Here is a 22,736-nt window from a genome sequence, read left to right as displayed (position 1 = left end):
TGAATCATCAGCTTGCAGTCCATTGGTCCTCTCAGGAACACAGATATTCTCTCTTGGACATTCTTCTGAGTTAAATATTAATGCAAGTGGAGAAAGATTCATGGAATGGCTCCATGGGGACCAACTTGGGGAGGCCATACGGAGCTATTTTTAAAAAAATGATGAAGCTGGAGGCAAATGGTTGTTCTGCCATAACCCAACTGCAAAGTGCACTGTCCCTGAAATGTGGTGATAGCAGCAACAATTTTTGGCAGCACATTCAAATACCAAAGGTAGAGAAAGGTCATATACTATCCCCTTAATTCTCTGACCAAATTTCTGAGCCCAAAGAATAGTCTGATCAGGGGTAGACAGAAGATAAACATGGGCATGGGCATTTCAAAGGGATGTTATGAAAGGCAGAAAGGAGAAGAAACATGTGATCTGGGGAAGAGATAATTTATTTGGGAGTTACATCTTGGTACAGAGATCTTTAACCTGATTATCCTTGAAAGTATGGAGACTTACAAGCACAGAAGCCTTCAAAAGGGAATAGACAGGTCCTGAACTAATGTCCATAGCAGCAATACCAACCCACTGTTTCCAGCTTGGCTTACTGCCTGTATTTCTGGCCTCTCTTGTTAATGACCTTGGAAATAACTTCCTGACCATGCTGTGCCTGAAGACTGAACTTGTGCTGACCACCATTTATTCTGTCCTTCCTTTGGCCTTGCCTTCACCTCTGAGTGCTCTTTTGAGAGCTATGACTTCATTTTTTCCCCTCTTAAAAGCTGTTCCTGGAAGAACCTCCAAAGCAATGTGAATGATGGCATGGAATGTAGGGAAGTTCATGGAATGCATGGAATGTATGATCATTAATAATCACAATATGATCATAAAGGATAGTAAGGTATGAAGGTCAGCAAAGGCAGATGCAACATACTGCATGAGATGTCTCTTCCACACTCATATTCAAATAGCCTGTCTTTCAAAAATGCTTCCAGCAGCAGGAATTCCTCTACTATTTTTCCAGATTTGGATGATTGTGCTTCTCCATGATTCAAAACTGAGGGGAAGTAACTACATGTGAGCCACACAGTAAAATATATCACAAATTCTTACTTCACTGAGGGTTACAAGAACCCAAGATGTACATAATATTCTTTGACCTCAAAAGAAAAAGAAAAGAAAAGAAACCCACTTACATCATCATAAATCTATTGTATTTTGAAAGCTTTCATTTTGGAACTTAGAATGGCAAGAGCCAAACAAACAAACAAACAAACAAATAAATAAATAAAAAGCCTACTGGCTTCAGAGTATCATTAACAATAAATGTTGCTTTTAAACCACCACCACCCCCAACTGGTGCATTGTTTTATAATTACTCTACAGTGGTCAGGCAACTATCAGGTCACTACACAAGGCGCAGCATCTAAATGTCCTAATCAACCTAAAACCATTGTAATGTCAAATTTATTTTGGCTTGGAAAATTTCAGGTTGGAAACATACAGCACAGAATAAAAAGAAAAGCAAAACTCTTAATTCAGTCAAATAAATCTGTTTTGTACAGTATGTGTGAGGAAAAAATATTAGTTGTTGTTTATTCGTTCAGTCGCTTCCAACTCTTTGTAGACCACAGTACAAAATTGCATTTACTGAATCCAAGTCACAAGACAGGTGGCTGTTCACCTACAGAGATGGATTCTGTAGCCCCTGAGGCTGAGTTAGATAGCAAGGTTTAGCCTGGCCTTGGCTATATTTGAGCCAAGCACAACCAAAGCTAGGTTGAATTTTGCTATCAAGGGAAGGAGAATGGGGAGGAAGAGAGTGGCTTATTTCTTCCAAGGTTTTTCTCTGTTCTTTACCCTTTTGTGTCTTTTAGTCTGGTTCCTGCAAAGCTTTTTCTAAAAAAAAATTTAAAAAATAAAAACTTTTTGGAAAAGAGCAAAAAAGTATGAGTTAAAAATGTTCTATTTTTTTTTTAAAAATCCTTAATGTTTATTCTTGAAAAATCCAGATAGCAGCTCTGATTCACTTTTGCAGATGCCACAGTATCCAGACATTCAAAATCAAGACCACAGATCATAAACAGCTTTAGCAAATGGAGCTGAAGGCCTTTGTTCCTCAGACAAACGTCTGCCTATTGCTTACAAAAGCAGCATCTACTAACCACTGACCCTGATATAGCCAGCACTAGGAAAGGAAGTTATTCAACACTGAATTTCCTGCTTTTGGTTGTAGCCAAGAACTGAGAAGCTTGTAGTGGTTTCAGGAACTGAGTCATCTAATGATTCATGAGCAAGATACTGGTTTTAATGCGCTCCTAATCATAAGACTCAAAAACCTGACATCAAGCCTAAATGAGACTTAATTCATAGTTTAAAAGCAGAACAGAATCTATGTTATGACTGGGATGGGGGAACCCCTAACACTTCAATTTATATTTGCTTTCAGCTTCCTTTTTGATATATTCATTCCCATTGTGGTGTTTTTATCTAAAACCCTTCTGAAAATTTATTTAGAGACTGCCAAAATAAAACCCAACTAATCATTCAAAGGTTGCAATTGAAACATAATGCTGTTTTGCTGCATGCATGCTGCTTTCCAAGAAACAAATGACAGGTGGGGTAGCAAATGCTTTTATGGAACAACCCCCCCAAAAAAAAATTAAAAGGAAAAATAAACTTGGCAGCCATGTTTTTAATCAAATCCTCTGTTGCTAATGTCAATGTGCAATATTTATGCAACTCTGATTTAATCAAGGACCAACTGACAACACCAAATGGCAATTCTATGGCTTTGCAACAATCTGCCAGAAAACAGAAACTTAGCACAGAAGTATCCCCTTTCTGAAGGTTGGAACTTACCCTCTTGAACACAGGGAGAGGTCGAAGTGCAGACACAGAATTCCCAACTCCTTCCACATTTGAGAAGGAAAAGTGAATGGTCTTGTCTGCAACAATACCGTCCCCCACTTGATCTGAACATTTCTAGAACAAAGGCACTTAGCAGGCCCTGCTACAGTGAGGCCAGGAAGATAGAAAAGGGGAGAACTTCTGTCTTCTAGATTTTACACAATATTGCAAGCACATTTAAAAAGAAACTAAGAAGGATAGAATGCTGGAAAAAAAAAAAGTAACCATTGACAAGAAAAGGCCAAAGTGCAATTTGAAGCTGGCAGTCATTTTATGGCTTCAGTCCTACAGCAGATTTACTTAGATGACGTCAATGGCTCCAATCCAGCTTGCTTTTTTTTTTTTTTTTGGTAGCATTTCCCACTTGCCTCTTGAAGCCTCCACAGTGCTATAGAGCAAGAGACCATAATCAAAATTCCCTTTGTGAAACAGAGTTTACCTCAGGGCACACAGGCCTAGCTGGCTGAATCGAAGGCTCTTCACCCTGTACTTCATGCCTAGCAATAGTCTACAACACCGTGCTCTCCTCGGTGCAGAAGGAACACTAGAAGCAGCCTGCTGCAATTTAAAAACATGTTTTCATTTGCTTCTCAAAATGTTCACATTTTACTTAATATTTCAAAACTATCACCTGTCATGACAATAGACGAGCCAGGCTAGCGGCTCATTTAGACCAGGAAATGTTCGTACACTCTTGATGGTTTGAATACGCACAGCTCTAAAATATATGCCAAAATGTGGCCTGGCTAATCCTCGACAATACTTTGGTACCAAGGGCCTCAAGCAGATGCTTCAGCAAGAGGTGATGGAGTGCCGCCTGCTCAGCTCCGAAACAGAAATGCATCATTTAAAAAAAAAAAAAAAAAACGCACAAGCAATAACTGATTTAACTGAATTGCATCCAATTTAGGAAAGATGTAAATAAAATATAAACATAATATTGTTATATTTAGAACATAAATATAAATACATCTTTTACACGCACAGGCCTTTAAATTGAATATCTGGCATATGGATGGCCTGGCTTTCAGGCACAATTCTGCTTACCCAGTCAAATATTCAAGAACACCCAGTGAGTTTTTATGCCTTTTCAATCAAAAGTGAATCCAAGCAGTTTACAATAAATCATACAATACATATAATATTAATAAATGACACCATCATAACTTCTAAAAAGGAGATAATTCATTCCTGAAGGTAAAGGAATATATATTCTGAAGTTGACTCTTAATGCAAAAGACTGGGCCTGCACGTGCTACATGTTCATCAGGCTCCATAAAACATGATGTTAAGTGGACAACCTGCAACCATTCCAGAACGTACCTCTTGGATAATTCAAATCCAGGCAAGCTAGAATGCTTCGGTTCAAATTTATGATCATTTCAAAATTAGGCACTGTGGTATCTCCTTATGCACTCACTAAGGAGGAAGAAGCATTGATGCGGGACTTTTGAATAAAGATCGAATTGTTCTTTGAGATATATTTTCCAAGCATGAAGAGTAATGGCAGCTAAAGTGAGGACAAATTTTATTTGAAATGATTCTATTATTCTTAGAAGTTTAAATACTTCTGGATCAGATCAAAGATTGATCTGCATATAAAACAAGTTGCATTTCAGGAAAAAAAAATAATATGAAAGTGCTAGACTTCATCTTCCAACTTTGCAACCTAACCTTTATTTGTATTGTTTTATCATACAGAGAAAAGGGGAGGGAGGGAGGGAGGGAGGGGGGAGGGAGGGAAGGAAGGAAACTAGAAGACATATTAAAAGAAATAAGACAGTTTTTACATAACAGATTCAGTCTTGACCACATGGAGCTATCTTGATCAGTCCTTTCATTGTGTTGATAGAAAAACAATTCATACGTAGAGAATTAACATGTCAACAAGCCAGGGCTTTGAAGCAGTGTAAAAAAGTCTCACCATTGCAGCAAAATTTTTCTAGCTCTGCTTAGTTCACAATAAATCTAGAGTTTTTCATAGATTGACAGATTCCATATAATTTAACATTACAGTAACTTAACTTTTGCTTTTAGGACTGCGCATTTCCCACATTATTGCTATAGGCATTGACTTTCCCAGCACAATCTGCATTCCATCTAGATAAAACATAGTGATCATATGGGTAGGTAAATGACCATGCCTGTCAAATATCCTTCTCTCCATGTTTAAAATGACAAAATCACACACTATTAGTATGGCCCTTTCCAAAGACAGCTTTTCAGCACAAGAGGATAACAATCAGTCCTTTGAGGAATGGGTCTCTTTCACCTCATTCTGGGATACTTTCTTTCTTTCTTTCTTTCTTTCTTTCTTTCTTTCTTTCTTTCTTTCTTTCTTTATTTACTTACTTACTTACTTACTTACTTACTTACTTACTTACTTACTTACTTACTTCCCAGTCTGATCTACATCTCTGAGATTTCCTCTTGGACTCCCATTCAAGTACTGACCAGACAACCAAAGTTAGCTTTTTCAAGATGAGCCAAGTCACCTTGGTGTTGCCAACTGCTGTGATGCATCAAACACTGGACAACTTCAAAACACCACCTGGTTTTCTACAGCCTACACCTTTACAGGGACCAAATTGTGTTTCAGTGATATACTGTAAAAGTTTTCTACCAAAGGGTGTTCTCCAGATGTATTGATCTTCAATACCCATAGTTCTCAATTAGTATGGCCGTTGACTGGGAAGTTGCATGAGAAATATGAGCACAGTAGTACCAGACTGTTCTACGAATTAGATACAAGTTTTGAAATTATTATTTCATTCTGTTTTTCACTGCAGTGTGATCTTTGGTGGTGTTAACTGCATCCAGGTCAGGATTAGATAAATCCAACAGTTGAAATTCCATATTTTAGAAACACAGGCCAAACTCCAAAGTACATCATTCAGAATGACTGAAAGATATGGGAACATGGAAATGTGACATTTTTGGATTCCCTCCACAAGATTTTTCCCTTTTAATTGGCAAATACTTTTTCCAAAGTCTCAAGAACAGTTTCCCACAAGTTAGAACTAAAAGCCCATATTTCACATAGAATCTAAGGTCTGAATTTGGGGTGGCAAGGTTCTCTGATTCTCACACTGGAGAAAGCTGTTGGGTCAACAAGAGACAGCTGACAGTGATCTTCAAGGCCGGGAAATGAGCAGCTTCCTGGCCATAGACTTGAAAGGCAGGAGAAAGGGGCCCTAGATTTAACCCTGTTAACTAATGTAACTGAAGGGATGGATTCCTGGATGCCATGAGATGAGAACTTGTTTATATGTGTGGCTTCCTAATTCTCTGCAATAAATTTACTTAGCTAACCTTCTTGTCTTTGTCTGGGAAGGTGGAGAATGGAGGGAATTACATTGCCATATTTGCTATGAATCTTTGACAGCAGGTTCTCCTTCTCACTACTCACAAGACCACGAGAAGGCAGCATGTGTTCAAATCTCTAGATTAAGCAACAACTACAGAACTTCCAGCAATTCCACTGATAGTGGATCAATTGCAGTGTCTGGCTATTAGAACCAAGTTGCAACTCGGATGGTCCTGTTAACCCAGAGGATATTATGACTTTGGCAACTTCCTGAACCAAAAATGATTCTTCTCCAAGCATGATTCTCTCAGAGTTCTGTTTAGGAATATGTATTAAGGTTAATGGAGGACTGGTACAAGGATTCCAACAAGTTAATTATTTTCAATTTAGAACCATTATATCTCTGCATACGTGAGGGCGGAGACTTCCGAGTCTTTTTCTCATAGCCTTACTATGCCCTGGAGAGGAGGCAGCTCTCTTCACTGATAATGGGGAAGGACTTCAGCTAGCTTACACAAATACCTGAATCTTTATCTGTCTGAACACCAACTGTCTGAACACCAACCAGCAGGTGGAACAGGAACAGTAACTCCAGTATCACTCCTGGCTCAAGAAACCACAGTCATTGCTGCAGCAGCAACTTTCTGACACCAAATACCTGCCTTCCAAAGCTGACAAGTATGATGGGAATCTTGGCAGATTTGTTATTTCCTTGCTCTATGCAAATTACACAACTCACCAAGTCCTAAGGAATTTCTAACCAGTTTTGTATAGGATTTATAATCAACCTGGCCAAGGGACCTGCAAAATGCACAACCCCACCTCTAATACAAAACGGCCTGGACTTGGACAAGTACTACAGTTTTGTGACACTACTGACAGCTACATTTGGCAATTCCATCAAACAGGTGACTGCCAACCATAAAATCCAGAGCCTAAGATAGGATAAGCACACTGTATGAACGTATATGCCTACTTTTCAATTGTTAGCTGTAATGAATAAAGTTTATAACTAATATGAAGAGAACTATCAGATGAAATACAGGATTAATTTAATTTAATGTAATTTAATTAATCTATTTGAAAGGGCACCTCAGAGCCTTTGGCTGTTAATCCAACTAACCATAGGTATGAAGACACAAGGAATTGCAACCAAGTAATGATGGGAAAGGAGGGCATCATTACACTGATGCATGATATGTCTATGTTTGTATTTTGGAAAACCTGGTCACTTAACAGGTGAATGCCCTGCTGAGAATCCCCTTCCAGCCAACTGCACTGCTCACTCATTTTATCAAGAAAAGGGTCCCTTTAAGGGAAAATTTCAAGGCCCCAAAAGGTTTCCTTCTATTCAAACAAGCATTTACTTCTTAACCCTCCAATATCCAGGTCCACACTGTCCTTTGTGGTTCAGGCTGATGTTTCTGATGTGTTTCTATAATCTGCCCCAGAGTTTGATGACAGCAAGTTCCCCTGTGCATTTTTCCCAAAAATACCTACCAAGAGAGCTAAAGTATGATATTTTTACCAAGGAGCTTTTGGCTGTCAAAGATGCTTTTGAACATTATCATCATCTTCTTTAAAGTACCAAACACCCTACAAGGTTCCAACTTCTCACAGTCTTACACAGCAGGTCACAAGGGCACAATTCTTTTCCCATTTTAACATTCTTACCTCTTACATCTCCTGGCCTGCAGAATAAGCACTCCAATGCCTTAGCCTATAAAGTGGATTACTTCTTGTTCTATGATCCTCCCACCACATTCATTCTGTACCTGGAAATCTTTATCACCCCCCTCAGCACCTGCCCTGCTGTGACAGCTGGTTGTCACAATGGCAAGAAGGCTAGCAGCTATTTCCAAAACCACCAACAGGTGCAGCCTACCCCACCTTCACAAGAGACAAGCCTCCTCCCCAGTGAGAAAATGAATCTGAACATTTCTACATTAACTTGACTGCATATAGGTTTCTCATTTGAAAACAGAATACTCACTGCCTCTAATGAATATTATTAATCAGAGGTCTGAGAGACTTTGATGAATTGTTTCCAGTCCAGGTTGTTACAAGAGAAGTTGACATCTATCCCACATATGTATCAGCTTGGATAGATAACCTTCAGAGTACCTCTTGTCTCCCCCCCCCATCTTTTCTTGGGAACAGGGGGTGGGGGGGACCACTTCACAACCAGCTATGTCTTCCTCCTTCCTTAAGAGAAGAAGTCTTATAGCTGTGCAACAATAGCCGGTCAGGTAGATATTTAGGATTATTTAAAATCACCTCTCTTCTTCTCTGTGACTTTTGATGGCCTTCCATTAGAGCAGATATCAAGGCCTGTGCTTCTTCTTGCCACAGGTGTTGCCATGCCAAGAGTCGTGTCAACAATGTGCTTGAACTGTTACACTCCCTCCCTTCTGCAGCTTCAGATTTTATTTCTGAGGTAACCACATATCAAGGTCCTGGATGTCATTCTAGTAATGGCTGAACTTTTCTCTATGATTGCACATTTCATTTCCTGTCACAGCCTCCCCTCTATTCCTGAGACTATTCATCTGTTTATTCAATAGCTTTCTGGAAATCTGGTTTACTCAGTCATCTCATTTCTGACAAAGGTGGGCAGTTCACAGCACGTATTTGGAAAGCTCCATTTCACCTATTAGATATGTAGCTCCACTTACTGTCCTAACAGTCAGGAATCACGCTGAGATGAGGAATAGGTCTCTAGTGTTTATTGCTGCTACATAAGACAGAAAATCCTAACAAACTGAAGAAGCGTGGGAAAAACCCAAACAGATATACCCCAAAAGTTAAGGTGGGTCTGATCTCTGTCTCTTTGAATGGCTGCTTAATTCCTCAGTACTACACATGCGTTTTCCCCCCTGGATAGAGGCCCCCTCCTGCTCGCCATCAGTACTCATGACATCACCCTCCCCTCCAGATTCACATTCCATTTCAGCCCCCTCCCTTCCAGAGGTCTGATAAGAGTCCATCTCTCCCTCCAAGCTCCCATGAGAACTGGGCAACAATGGAAATTCTTCAAAGGAAAACTCCTCCAAGGACGAATCAGTGCTGCTCTCCAGGTCTGATAGTGCTTCTGGCCCAGGTGGCTGCTGCTGGAAAATAGCTAATTATTAGAAGATTCTTCCCCCTTCCCCCTTGGGAAATGCAAGCCCGAAGTGGAGGGGATAATTTTCTTTTATCGTGAGTTTATTGAGGGAACTGAAATCGTGTACCACTCTCATGGGTGCCTCCTGGTTTGTCAGTGCCAACGGGTCAGGCTTCTTTGGTACAAAGAAGGTAGGAGCAGACGCTGGGGAAGTAGATGGTCGGATGAAACCCTTTTGGAGATTAGAATCCAAGTAATCCTTTAAGGTGGCTAGTTCCTTGGGGGACATGGGATATTGTTTCCTTGCTGGAATCTTGGCTCCTGGTATCAACTCAATGGTGCAATCACAGTCCCTATGGGGGGGGTAGTGCTGTGGCCTCTTGTTTGCTGAAAACGTCTGCGAAATCTGCATATTTGGCTGGCAACTGGACCCCCGCTGCTTCCGTGGCTTTGTTGGTTGCTGGAGAGAGGAGAGCGGCTTGAATCTTCTGGTGCTGGCATTCCTTAGCTGGGAAGGAGATTGCTCCCATAGTCCAGTTCAACAATGGGTTGTGAATCTTCAGCCAAGGTGTGCCCAGGACTATAGGCACAGTAAGTGATGCCGTAACATAAAGTTGGATCCACTCAGTGTGGTCTCCCGTTGTTAGTTGCAAAGGTTCTGTGAACCTTCTAATCAGCCCTGCCTTGAGGGGCTGGCCATCAATGGTCTCCAGTTCTATGGGACGTGGCAATTCTATGGTCGGGATGTTGAAGTCTTGTACAGTCTGTACATCAATAAAAATTGGTGGAAGCTCCGGAATCCACGAGGGCCTCTAGCTTGACCTGGTGCTCTGGGTTTACGTGCATTATGACTGGTAAGTAGTAAAAGGATTGCCTGGAATCCTCGGAATGAGCCCTTCTTGATTGATGGTCTCCCTGCTGAGCTCTGTGGAGGGAGACCGACGGAGTTTCCCTGGTTGGAAGTAGAGGCGGAGGTGGCTCTTGGTTCAGCTGCTTGCCCTGGGGCTCTTACGGAATTTGCTTGGCTTCTCGCTGGGCAAGCTCTCGCCATGTGCCCCTGGACTCCGCAGTAGAAACAGAGGGCTCTCTCTCTCCTTCTCTCTCAGCCTCGGAAATGAGCCTCCTGCTCGCCTCGATCTGCATCGGCTCCTCTGGTCCTGAGTAAGGAGATGCTGCGGAGAGAGCTGGAAATCCTGGAAGCGCCCTGAGGCCCCTGCATCTGTCTGAGCTCTTCTAGCCTGGCATCTATGACCACAGACAACTGATATAAACCTTCTAAGGTAGCTGGTGTTCCCTGGCGCACTAATTCATTTTTAATTTCTTCATCCAGCCCCTGTTTGAATTGCCTTTCAAGGCACTCTCATTCCAGTCCAGATCTCCTGCTAACAGCTTGAAATCAGCAATGTAGATTCCCACTCTCATGTTGCCTTGCTTGAGCTTCTGAATTTCCTGGCTGGCAGTGACCTCTCTGATCGGGTCGTCAAAGTGTGCTCAGAACCCTGCCAGAAAATTCTGGTAGTCATTGAGAATTGGGTCATTGTTCTCTACCATGGGAATAGCCCATTTGGCTGCTGGGCCCTTTAGCAGATTTAAAATGAAGGTGACTCTGGTTCTGTCTGTGGGAAACTCTGCCGGTCTGCTGTCGAAAAACATTGTGCACTGTGTGAGAAAAGTTCTCAACTGTCCTGCTTCTCCTCCAAACTTCTCTGGTAGACTGCCCTGGGATCTCAAGACTACTGGCGGAGCTGCTGCTGCTGCTGCTGGCACCGGTTGTGAGTTAACCGGAGCTGGTTGTTGTAACTGCTGTAGCATAGCTGCTTGTAATGTGTTGACCTGGAGATCTACTTGTTGTTGGTGTTGTTGCAGGGCTGCTCCCAATTGTTGGATGGCTTGCCGAATTTCCTGGTTTTCCGAAGACATTTTCCCAATGTCTCTCCTTTATTTTTCTTTGTTCCTCCCTCTTTCAATGGGAGGAGTTTGTTAGGATTGATGTCCTAACAGTCAGGAATCATGCTGAGACAAGGAATAGGTCTCTAGTGTTTATTGCTGCTACATAAGACAGAAAATCCTAACAAACTGAAGAAGCGTGGGAAAAACCCAGACAGATAAACCCCAAAAGTTAAGGCAGGTCTGATCTGTGTCTCTTTGAATGGCTGCTTAATTCCTCAGTACTACACATGTGTTTTCCCCCCTGGATAGAGGCCCCCTCCTGCTCGCCATCAGTACTCATGACACTTACCTTCTGCATCATCCATCTGTAGATGATGAAATAGAAAGGACAAAAGCCGAATTCAAAGTGCTTTCTATCTTCTAAAAATGTCTATAGCAGCACTGGATTATTTTATATAGACTTTGTTCAAGAAGGGCATGGCAAGCAGACAGACAGTAGTAGCAGCCCTGACACTGTGGAGTATGTTCCCTTGGATATACGTTTGGTCCCCTTACTCCTTTTAGGAAACTTCTCAAAATTTTCTTTTTTAAAGAGGCCTTTAATTATCTTAATGCCTAAAGAACAGCCATCTTATTTATTATTTAATTATTGTTTATGCATACTGGGAAATTGTTTTTATGTCAACATACTTCTGTACACCATCTAGTGTTGTTAGATTGGGGCACTACAGGAATTTTATTAATATATATAAAAATAAATAAATGCCATCTTGTAGCAATACCCTCATTTCTAGCAAGAAAACTGGCCTGCTTTTTTACCCATGGCCAAGTTCACTTATAATAACTCAGTCCATGCCTCTACTATGATATTGCTTTTTCAGGCCATGTATGGCCTGAAATGCTATCTAATCTTTTCTGTCCCTCCCCATTCCAAAGGCCCTTCCAATGATTCCTCAAGGATCAGTTGGGTTATGGCAAGGTCTCCCACTAATCCTCTGCTGTCATCACTATGAGTGCCCCCCCCCATTAATGTTGGAGACCCTGTTGAGCTTTCTACCTGATATCATCCTCCATATGGCCATCTAAAAAGTGGGATACTAAAAGTATTGGATTGTTTTCTATATTTGCAATCAATCCAATTTTAATCTGCAGTTTCTACTGAAAATACTTCGTTTTCCACCTTTCCCTCCTGGTCTAGAATAACCTTGTGCCATTTGTGCACTTTTCCCTGACACCTCCTATCTCAGTAGTGGTGGGGAGAAGTTACAGTGCATGAGGAGCAATCTAGAATGCTTGATTCTAGAAGCTATTGGGAGATTGAAAGATCCTGGGAAGCAACATAGAATGTACATGTTCCCAGCCTCTTTGACAGTTCCTTTTGTGATATCCTACAAACCCAATCCTCCTGACTGGCCTTAGGTTCTGAGGGAGAAGAAGACAGGTTTAAGGAAGGAGATGGAATGACTTTACAATGACAATCCTGTCTACAGCAAAACGGGAGAGTTCTGGAATAGGAGGATCACTTGACAAAAATGTAGAAGAGACTGCATGGGGAAAACACTTTCCAATACCAACTGAAGAAGAACTAGAAAGAGTTAGGTGGTTCCTTAGACCCCGGAGTTACTTTCCTAGTTAGAGAAAAATGGGGAACTATTCAGTTAAGGTTTTAAGGTTAGCAGCAGTATTTTTCCAATGTGTGTGTTTTATAGTGTTAGAGTAAAAGCATGTATTCATATAGCTATAAGTGAAGGGGACTAAGTAATTGGAAGCTAAGTTTTTCCTAGGATTTCTGAATGCATGAAGAAGAGTCCTCCTTTTTTTTTTAGAAAACTTTATTAAAACATTCTCAAAATATACATAAAAACTAAAAAGATTGAAACAAAGAAGCCTACAAAGAAAAAAGGAACAGAACTAAAAAGGTGCGAAAAAACACAAAACAAACTACTACAAAGTGCCTTCCAACTTTCTACAACAAAGATATACATAAATCAGTATCAATCTCTCACTCCAATTCATATTAAAGTAAACATTATTTCTATAAAGCATTTAAATTCTCATTATTACATTCCCTTCTAAAACAAAATTACCTCCCAATTAAAGAAAAACATATAAAACCCTTCAAACATAATTTGGAACCTAATATAACAAAAACTACCCTTCTTCACTATAATTTGTTCCTGTCTGCCAACTAAACTAACATTAACCAAAAATGTAAGAATTTTCAAAACAGCATAACCATTTATCCAAACCTTTAAGAAACCATCCTGATAAACACATTTAGACAATTATCCCACTTCAAAGTAAACCAAGGCATTTACATGTCTCAGTATTATGTACAGAGCTAAGAAGAGACCTCCTAACTATGACTGTATATGCAGTAATACAGTTAGTTTAATATAACTGTATCAGAGAGGGGAGAGAAATTCCCACCAGCACTCACTGCATATGCTTTAAAGGATTTGGTGTGCTCAGTTCTTACATTAACAGGTGAAAGCTGCTTCAAATGTTCCAAGTCCTCAATTCCGATAGGCAAGGGTACTAAATCAGAAACATCTTTGTATCTTTTCAGTGACTTCACCTGAAGGCTTAGGATTCTAAGCAGCTTTCTCCAAAATGCCAAGAGGATTTTCCAAGGCTTTGAATATGAACCTTTCTCCATCAGGAGCATCATCCCACATCATTTCATTGGTCTGCAAATATCTTACTTTCTAGTAAGACTTGTTATCCCTGCACAGAAAAGCTTGAGACTTAAGAAACCTATACTGTATCCAACATTCATTGACCAGGCCCTAGAGAATGCTGGACTTCTTTTAAAAGAAGACAAGCTGGAAGATCGTAGAAATACATATTACAGAGATCAAAACACAGAGAATTATGGCCTTCAGGAATAGAAAAACAGATTATTTGGCTATTTTTAAAACTCAGTTTTGGTAGAGATGTCAATATGCAAGTGCTACATAAAATGATTGTTCTAATCATTTTCAAAGTAAGAAAAAATAATGGGCAGGGTGCTTCTAAAAAGTGAACATGCTGAATAGAAGATTTATACTTATCTCATTAACTTTCTCAAACATGTCTCCTCTAAATATTTCTTTCTTAGATTAATAATCTAAAATTGGTTCAAAAGTTTTATTTCTTTTACTTAGTAGGGGACAGAGATACCTTCAACTGACCAGGTTTTCTCCAATGGACTATGCAGATAAAACTAAGTATTTGGAAAATGTTGCCATGGGACGCATAACATGAGAGAGAAAGCTCATAGTAAACAGCAATCTAATTTGCATAAAGAAATAATGTTTGGATTGGAAATCAGCAACTACTGCTGAAAATGAGAATGGTAGCAGCAGGTGATACATTTAAAAAAAGCTTGGAAAAGGAAGTTGGAGGGGGGCACATTCACTACCATGGAAAATTGAAATGGAAGTATCAAAAAAATAGTGATCCTAAAAAAGAAGAAAACTGAAACAGAAAAATACCCTTGAGAAGGTAGTACAGGCAAGCTGGGGGGCTGGGGAGACAAAAGAGAGTACAGTGTATAATCTTAAACAAAAAAAGGTGATGGGTCAAGGAAGAGGATCCCAGGGGCAATGAATGTTTGTCAGGGTCAAAGGGCAACAGAGGAAGATCTTATTCTAAAGTCATTCAATTAAAAAAAAAATGGAAGGCTATTGCAACCAATATTTTCTACACCAAAAAGACAGAATAGGCAAAGAAAAAATCCCATTGCATTCTGTGCCTGTTCTAAAACCTCTCACTTCTTCAGAAGTCTAGAAACAAATCAAATGAAAGACGTAAGTAAGACAATGTTTCGAAGATTTGTATTAGTCATGTCACTGCACTGTTTTCAATTAGTGTAGTTATACTCTAACAAATATGGAATCCATAAAAGCTTTTTTATCTCAAAAGAATCCTCAGAATGCTTTATAAATTATATTTATTGTTTTATTCTGTTAAACAGAAACATTTAGACACTGTGTGTTTAGGCTGCTTGCATACAGGTGGGTTACTTCCTTGGCCAGTCTTAAATATGCTTTATATTCAGTATTTTACCAATAGCTTACAGATGACAAGAGTTTTTACAGTTGTTTTGCTGGGCTGAAAAGGAAGCATACTGATTTTACAACCAATTCCCAAGTTTGGGATGTATCCATCAGGTAATGAATTTACCTTCTAGTTCTACTTCATTTTAAGCAGAGATGCACCCATGCAATTTCAAAAAGAGTTCCTCTGGGGTGATCTTTGAAAAAGATGATCCGATCAGGCCCAAGATTTGAGAAGCAAGTTATCTCTCCCCCAGGAGCGTCAAAAGCATTCCAGGTCGTTCCACCACACTTGGACAGAGCCCAGAGTTATCTGAATACTGCAACTAATCCATAGTTACCAGCTAAACCTTAGCCAGAATACATACATACATAATATGCCTGTTACTACACAATATTTAAGCAAATAAACAATTCCAATGAAAGGATAACCCTGGTTCCTTCCTGAAACATTCAAGGAACATTTTCACCTGGAATAGCCAAGCTCCTTGGAAATCCAAACGTGAAATGTATAAAACTACTACTGATCAGCTAAATTAACTGATAACTTATCTGAAACATATACAAGCCATATGGTGCCAAAACTTTTGTCTGTGGTTAACATAACAACAGAGCATGGCAGAGTTCTACTGGAAGCATTATTTGACATAACCGTCAATGGCATTCCTCCCCGCACCCCACCCCAGACACACAGAGAAAGAAACAAAAACGCTCTAAGGCAATTGCATGCACATCTATTTGCATTTTTAAAAAACAGGTGAACAAAGAGTAAACCAGATGTCAACTTTCAAAAGCGAGCTGTCTGGTTTGGGAGAGTTAACAGAGGCAGAAAAACTGCAAGGGCTCACAAGGGAGACAATGAGCTTCTCTCAAAACATTCTGGCCAAGGGGAGTGGCTATTTAAAACACTTGGCTTCCTTTATTCCAGCATGGTCGAAGTGGATTCTGCTCTTACGTGCCAACTCCAATGAAGTCATTTTGTTTCAGTGAGGTTTTCTATGCATTTTAGCAACCCCATGTGCATTGTAGCAAAGAACAAAACATTTTTTTTTTAAAAAGAGCTTTCATTTGCAACTGCAAAAGCCCATATAGAAATTAAGTTAATGCTCTGATCTTATATAATGCTGAATAAATTATATCAGTTTAGGCAAACTGGAAATTATCATCTTCTGCAAGAACTTTGGGAACATTAAGAGCAAATTAGAAATTACAGTCTTAACTAATGCCATAAAGGTAAGGTGCAAGAAGTAATAGATAAGAATGATTTACAACTGGCCTTCCATAGAAGCCATAGATTCACATCTGTTTTACAATGGAGAATTATAAGGATTTTTTTTAATGCTATAATTATTTTCGTTGCTGTCATGTTCTCAAAAGCATCTTTTGATGACAGCAATTCAGCTGCTCAAAAGCCTTCACCACACAACATATATTAATACACAGAACAGTCCTTTTTAGTATTTAATTCGACATGAGCTGGATTTCATGTATTTCCAAATAAATTCAATTCAACCATGTTTGGATGGTAAGAGAGAGAACATACAACACATAAAAAACGGAATTAAAGGATCTCTGCTATCATCTGATCTGCCAATAAGAGAATTTTTAACATACTAGATTTCTTATTGAACTGAACATATTTTGGGTTATCTTGAGGATACTTTTCATACTGAGTTAAAATACCATCTAGAACTCCTTCCAAAAGCTAGGACTACACTGAATTATAATTAGAAAATTCTGTGGATAAAGCAAGGCAAGAGAATATAGAATATAAAGCTGCAGAGAATATAGGTTCAATATGTCCTCACATAATTAACATTTCCCATCATTAGTAGTAGCTTTCAGTTTATGTACTGATAAAATAATTGAACTCACTGATACTGGAGATCAGTGGAAATGGAATTATAAACACTATACTAATAATCTTTTAAGTTTTGGTCCTGGTAACAGAAATAGTTGTCAAATTGCCAAAACATTAGGCAGCTCTGTATCTTTTGCTGAAACAAATACAAGAGAAAACCAAAAACTGTTAGAAGGTTACTTAGCTTTATTTGGCTAAATATAATAAAGAATTAGGCAATTTTAAATAATCCTACTGTAATTTCTATTATTTCAAAATAAATGGATTGATTTTCACAAGACCCTTTTTTCTTTTCCTTCAAATTCTTCTTCCTACTTTTCCTGTAAAACCTGCTCCTTGCATTAAAGCCAGTAGGCCTTACTGGTATTATAGCAAGTAGGTATTATAGGGTTCCATTCTTACCTTAATACCCTTTTCCAACTAATATAAAACTCAGGTGCAAACATTTGCTCCCATGTATTCCTGGTTACCCAAGCACTGTCAAAATGTACATTATAATTGCTTAGGAACAAGGGTTTCTTTTTCCATGAATTACACAATAACATACCTTGTGTGCTACATAATCACATAATTCCATTCAATTATTTTAAGCTACAAATTAGTGATACTCACTTTCAATAAAAATACACTTGAGGTTTTTAAAAATAACAAAGTTCTTTGGGGTATGGAACTTCTTCCTATGAAAAATGTACTTAGTAATGATGCCCATATAGTCTGTCTGTGATCCTAGACACAGTTATTTGTGAGTAAGCATTCCCATGAAAGCGTCTGTTTAACACTGAAGATTATTTTCCAGAACAGATTTATCATCCAAAAATCCTCCTATAACAACTAATCAGGATTTTGTAACACCACGGTCACACACAATATGCTCTACTTTAGAAATCCCAATTAAGTCTTTCCACTCTGAGCAGCATTATGAGATAGGATCCTGGGAGCCCAATCATAAATCCAGGGCTCCAAGCCAACCATGATGGTACATGCCAATAGTGCAAGTTGTGACATAGGAATGCTAGTCCACCAAGTTGGCATGCATGGGTTCCAAAGTGATTTTGGAGCTTCAGAATAAAAAAGGTACATTTGCTTCTGATTCTAAATTCTAATTCTCACCATCATAAAACACTAGCTTGAGATCACTTTGCCCTTGTTCAGGAAAAAAGTGGAAGTCTTTATTGTATTAAGGCTTCTTATCATCTTCAAGTAAGAACTTCATGCAGAAGCCAGTTTCTGAATGCACAGCTAATGCAGATTCACTTCTGAACATGCATCCCAACCTCCCCCCATTCCATCTGCTCAAGAAGACTCCAGTGATCTATTAACTAGATGTGTCTTTGATATGTGAAGGGATTATTTACAGACTTTGAGATCAACTGGTCATTACACAGAACTAGAGTTAGATGCTGGTATCAACACCATAAGAGATTAAAATCCACCCATCTAGTAGTTATTTGCTTGAATTTGGTAGGCAATCTTAAAAAGGTCCTCATTTTGGTTCCAGTTCCAGGACAGTAAATCATGGAGGAAGACAACCTACAAGTTAATTTCTGCTTAAATACATATAACTATGCAGAACCATACATGAGGAAGATTTTATAATATAAACCTTGCTCACAACTCATATCCACATTGTATGTTTAAGGATATTCTTATTTTCAAATTACTGTCTAGATCATAATTCTCAAGAACATAAAAATCCTAAAGATCAAATCAACAAAAATTTGATTGCATGACAGTAGAAACAAACAGACATCCCATGTTAATATGAGAGCCCTGATGCAACAAATATTTAAATCCTAAACTAATGAAGCAGCTTTAGGAAACAAGACATCAAACCATTTCAGATAAACAGTGTGAAACTCATAACTGTGCCAGAAAACCTGCTGGGTTAAAAACTTAAAAATACCCTTACAAGATATCCATTCCTTACTGGCATGGACATTACAAGCTGCATACCAAGTTTCACAATATGGAAATAAGACCAAAATATTTTAAAATAAAATCCATTATTTCCACAAAAAGTACAGATCATACAGGATTATAGGAGGATAATGGCTACCCAATTACACTTTTTTTTACTATATAGACATACACACATATGTATAATTTTTCCTTCAACTTTCCATTGCTCAGAAGAGGTTTTTGCAATTTGGTTCTAGTACACCTTTGGGCAGTTCTCCTTAACATTTTCATGTTCTTTAGCAGCCAGAATACTAATTCCACCCCTTCTTGCTTTAATGCCTGTAAATACAGCCATTTTTAAAAGTTTTTTTTAATATAATTTAATTGCTGAAAAATTTAGCAATGTTTTTACTTTTTACAAACATGGTAGGTCTTAACTGTCTTCATTTTTCTAATCTTAACTTTCATTAGCAATGGTGAACTACCATAAAATGCTACCTCCTTCAAATTTAACTCATCATCTAGGCAAAAGGAAAAAAAATGTTACTTTCAAATTATTAAAGTAGTTTTCCAACCAACACGCATAAAAAGCCACATTCTTCAAACACTAAAAATCTTCCAGCTGGAATTCACTGAGGGCCAAGTTCTTAGCTGTGCTAGAACTGTTCTTTTCCACTGTTTACTAAACTTTCTTTTAAAACCAACACTTCTCTCTAGTCTCTTCCTTGTGATAACTTTAGTGAATATATTTTGGACTCAAGTACAGTATTTCAGACTCAAGTACACATATCTAACAGACCGTGCAGTTGCTTTTGATAACTTTTCATATTTTCAGCAGGACTGAACATCTACAATTATTTTTAACAGCAATCATATCTATCCAGATATTATCATTCCATTACTTTCATTTCACATAAGGGGAGAACATGGGATCACAGGGCCAAACTATTTTGCTAAACAATGCACCTACAAGTGTTGAAAATATTTAATGCAATTAGGAGTGCAAAGTTATAACTCACGTTATCAATAAATCATCATGGTATAAGCATACATTAAAATAAAATATAAAGAGATCGAAAATGAATTGTGGAGAACTGTGAAAATACTAACAGAGTACCTCTCCAACACAGGAATCATTTCCAAAACTCAGATAGGCCTCAAGTTTGTCCTCCTGACCTTTTGAAGAGAAATATGAATTCTCAGCATTCCATTTGAAAAATAGGCATGGGCTGCTGTCTGTACAGTGATACAGAAGTAAGGCAGTGTAAAACAGCCTTTGAATTATCTGGAATCTTTTTAACACTGTCAGTACAGTCTAATGTCCTTGCAGTGGTATTCCCCAACTATTTATAGAAATGGCAATGCACTATGTACCCTAGGACAACCGTTCCAAATTTAGGAACACATTTCTTTAAATCTTGCATGAAATAAGACCAGATTTCTATTTACAATTTGTGCTCCTAGTGCACTGTAACCAATGCTCTTTTCCTTTTGTGAGCCCCTGTCCTTCGTTACAATTTCCATATCCAGATAAAATGTATTCTAAGTTTAGCTAAGCATGATAGTTTTCTTTTCCTTAACTGCCTTCAGTACTCATACTTATTTACATTTGTCTTACAAAACTACAGCTAAGGATGTTTCTTTAACTAGATTAATTTACAGATTAAAATGTTTGGTGTTCCTGACAGAGTTTTAGCTGAGCTACTTTTGTTCACTGGCTATTTTAAATCAGAATCAACGTACATCATACCTGAAGTCACATAGTCCATTACATGCACCAGGCTTTGTTTTTTAAATTTAGAAAATATTTAGCAAGAAAGGGATTTTCACACTCTGAAATTGAAATATATAGCCACTGACACTCAGAAATAAAGGAAGGTAGGTGCCCATCAACTTTGGAGACATTTATTGAGGGCCATTTGATATGGAGACATATCCCCATATCCAAAGGAGGTAGTTACTTCTAATCACTTAACAACTCTCCTGAGAAACACAGGTGGACAGGTTTTTCATTGTTTCATAAATATTTTAATACTGTGATAATGTTGGATGCTTTTGAAAAAAAATCAATCCAGGATTGTATAGATTTCTTGTTCCTCTGTTCCCCCAAATAGATCAGAATAAGAAACCAAGTTTGGCTAGTGAGCTATACCTCGCTTTTTATATTTTGTTTTGGATTTAGATAAAACTAATTTTCTCTCCCCCCCCCCCATGTAAGTGGACTTCCTTTCTTTGACAGTGTGAATTGTGGAACAAAAGAGTCTCTTTTGGCCAGTAGCACTATTAAGGTGTTGGGAGGGGATGCCCAAGATCACTGTAAAAGGTTAGAGGAAAATAAACAAACATTGGGCTCCTACCGAAAGGAAGTTTTCCAGGGACAATCTCCGCGTTTTGTCGGAACTGTGACTTTGTTGTCTTTTTTTGGATACAATGTTTCTGCTGACTCCGGAAAATTTTCCACTTGAATGTGCAATTAAGCAGCAGCAGTTCTGGAGAAAGCAAAGAAGCAGCGAAAGAGAACATTCCTTCTTTCATCTTTAAGGAGGGATAACAAGGGAGAAAGGGAAGAAGAAGAAAAAAAAAGGAAAAGCAAAACCTCAAAGCTCTAACAGCCAGCTAAATCTCCGATCCAGCCACTTTCCAAAGCTCAGCGCTAGGACGAGAAACTCAAGGGATGGGTTCATTTTACTATGCAAGGCCTGATCTGCTCCCAAGTTATTCCTTCTCGACGAAAAATGTGAAAAATGCCAAAGATTTGTGCGTGTGTGTGCGCGCGCGGGAGTCTGTGTGTGTGTGTGCGCAAGAGAGAGAGAGAGTGCGCGCGCGCGCGCGCCAGGCTGCAAAGCAGTGACTCAGGCAACTAAATTAAAGCAGCAACAGCAATAAGGCGCAGAGGGCGAGAGGAACGGCGGCCGCCTGTTGCAGCTCTGGCTAAATACCCAAATCAGGCTAAACTCCTCTGGAAACAGCTTCGCCTCCCCCTCCCCTGTCTCCCAAGGCTACTTTGCCTGATTTTCGCTTTCCCCCAACTCGTCTCCCCACTGTTCACCTGCGGAGACAGAGAAGGGGGGCGTGAAAAGAGGGGGGCCATCGACACGATTCTCCCAAGTAAATAACAGAGGACCGGCCCCCCCACCGTTCCCTGCCACACAAAGCAAAGCGAACCGTAAAGAGAAGCTGCTCCCTCCAGCCTCCACTCGCCCCTCCACGCACACGCACAAAACTTACCTCCACTCCACTCCCCACCTTTGCAAACACCACCAGCCTTTTTTGCAAATCAATTTCAAACTTCTTCCAGCTTCCCCTGGGGACTTTTGGCTTGCTTAATGTCTAGCCTTCGTGTTTTGCTTGTTGTTGTTTTTGATGTTATTTTTTTTCCCTTAAAAATTACTGTGTGTGTGCGTCTTGGGCTCTACAGCTTGTTGGCTTGCGGGATTATTGAAGCCCTTCAAGTGATTAGTTACTGCCCCCAAACCGGTGGTGGCAGGGCGGGCTGGGCTTTCGAATGGGCTTGTGCAGCGCGAGCGATGCTAAGAATGTTCGGAATGAGAAGAGGAATGAAATGAACGCGAGGAGCGGACTCTCTACAGGGGAGGCGGAGCCACGGCCCGCAACAGCCAGGGGATGCAGAGGGGAGGAGCCAGGAAGCAGCTGGTGACCTCATAGGAAAGTCCAGGGGAGGAGGGAGCGGGCGAGGGGAGGGGGGATCAGATCACATGGGGAGGGGGAAGAGGGGGA

The 22,736-nt window shown here is 39.5% G+C and overlaps 1 protein-coding gene across 5 annotated transcripts in view; it reads right to left on the bottom strand.

Annotated features, from left to right (window-relative positions):
- The window catches only part of TEAD1 (TEA domain transcription factor 1), a 217,956-nt gene extending 195,421 nt beyond the window's left edge, over nt 1-22,535 (bottom strand). For 3 of the 5 annotated variants that reach the window (XM_063289483.1, XM_063289486.1, XM_063289487.1), the window contains exons 1-2: nt 22,227-22,535; nt 21,356-21,487 (exon numbers count right to left, since the gene is read on the bottom strand). The gene's annotated coding sequence lies outside the window, so the exon portion shown is untranslated. Of the gene's footprint in view, nt 1-20,858; nt 20,949-21,355; nt 21,488-22,226 lie in introns of those variants that run through there. The other 2 variants (XM_063289485.1, XM_063289484.1) reach the window with 2 other exon arrangements.
- Between the last annotated feature and the right edge of the window lie 201 nt (nt 22,536-22,736).

This window comes from Candoia aspera, chromosome 1 (assembly GCF_035149785.1).
Source record: "Candoia aspera isolate rCanAsp1 chromosome 1, rCanAsp1.hap2, whole genome shotgun sequence".
Classification (NCBI taxonomy): domain Eukaryota; kingdom Metazoa; phylum Chordata; class Lepidosauria; order Squamata; family Boidae; genus Candoia; species Candoia aspera.
The sequence above is the reverse complement of the archived record's forward strand: the minus strand, read 5'-3'. Positions and strand labels throughout refer to the sequence as shown.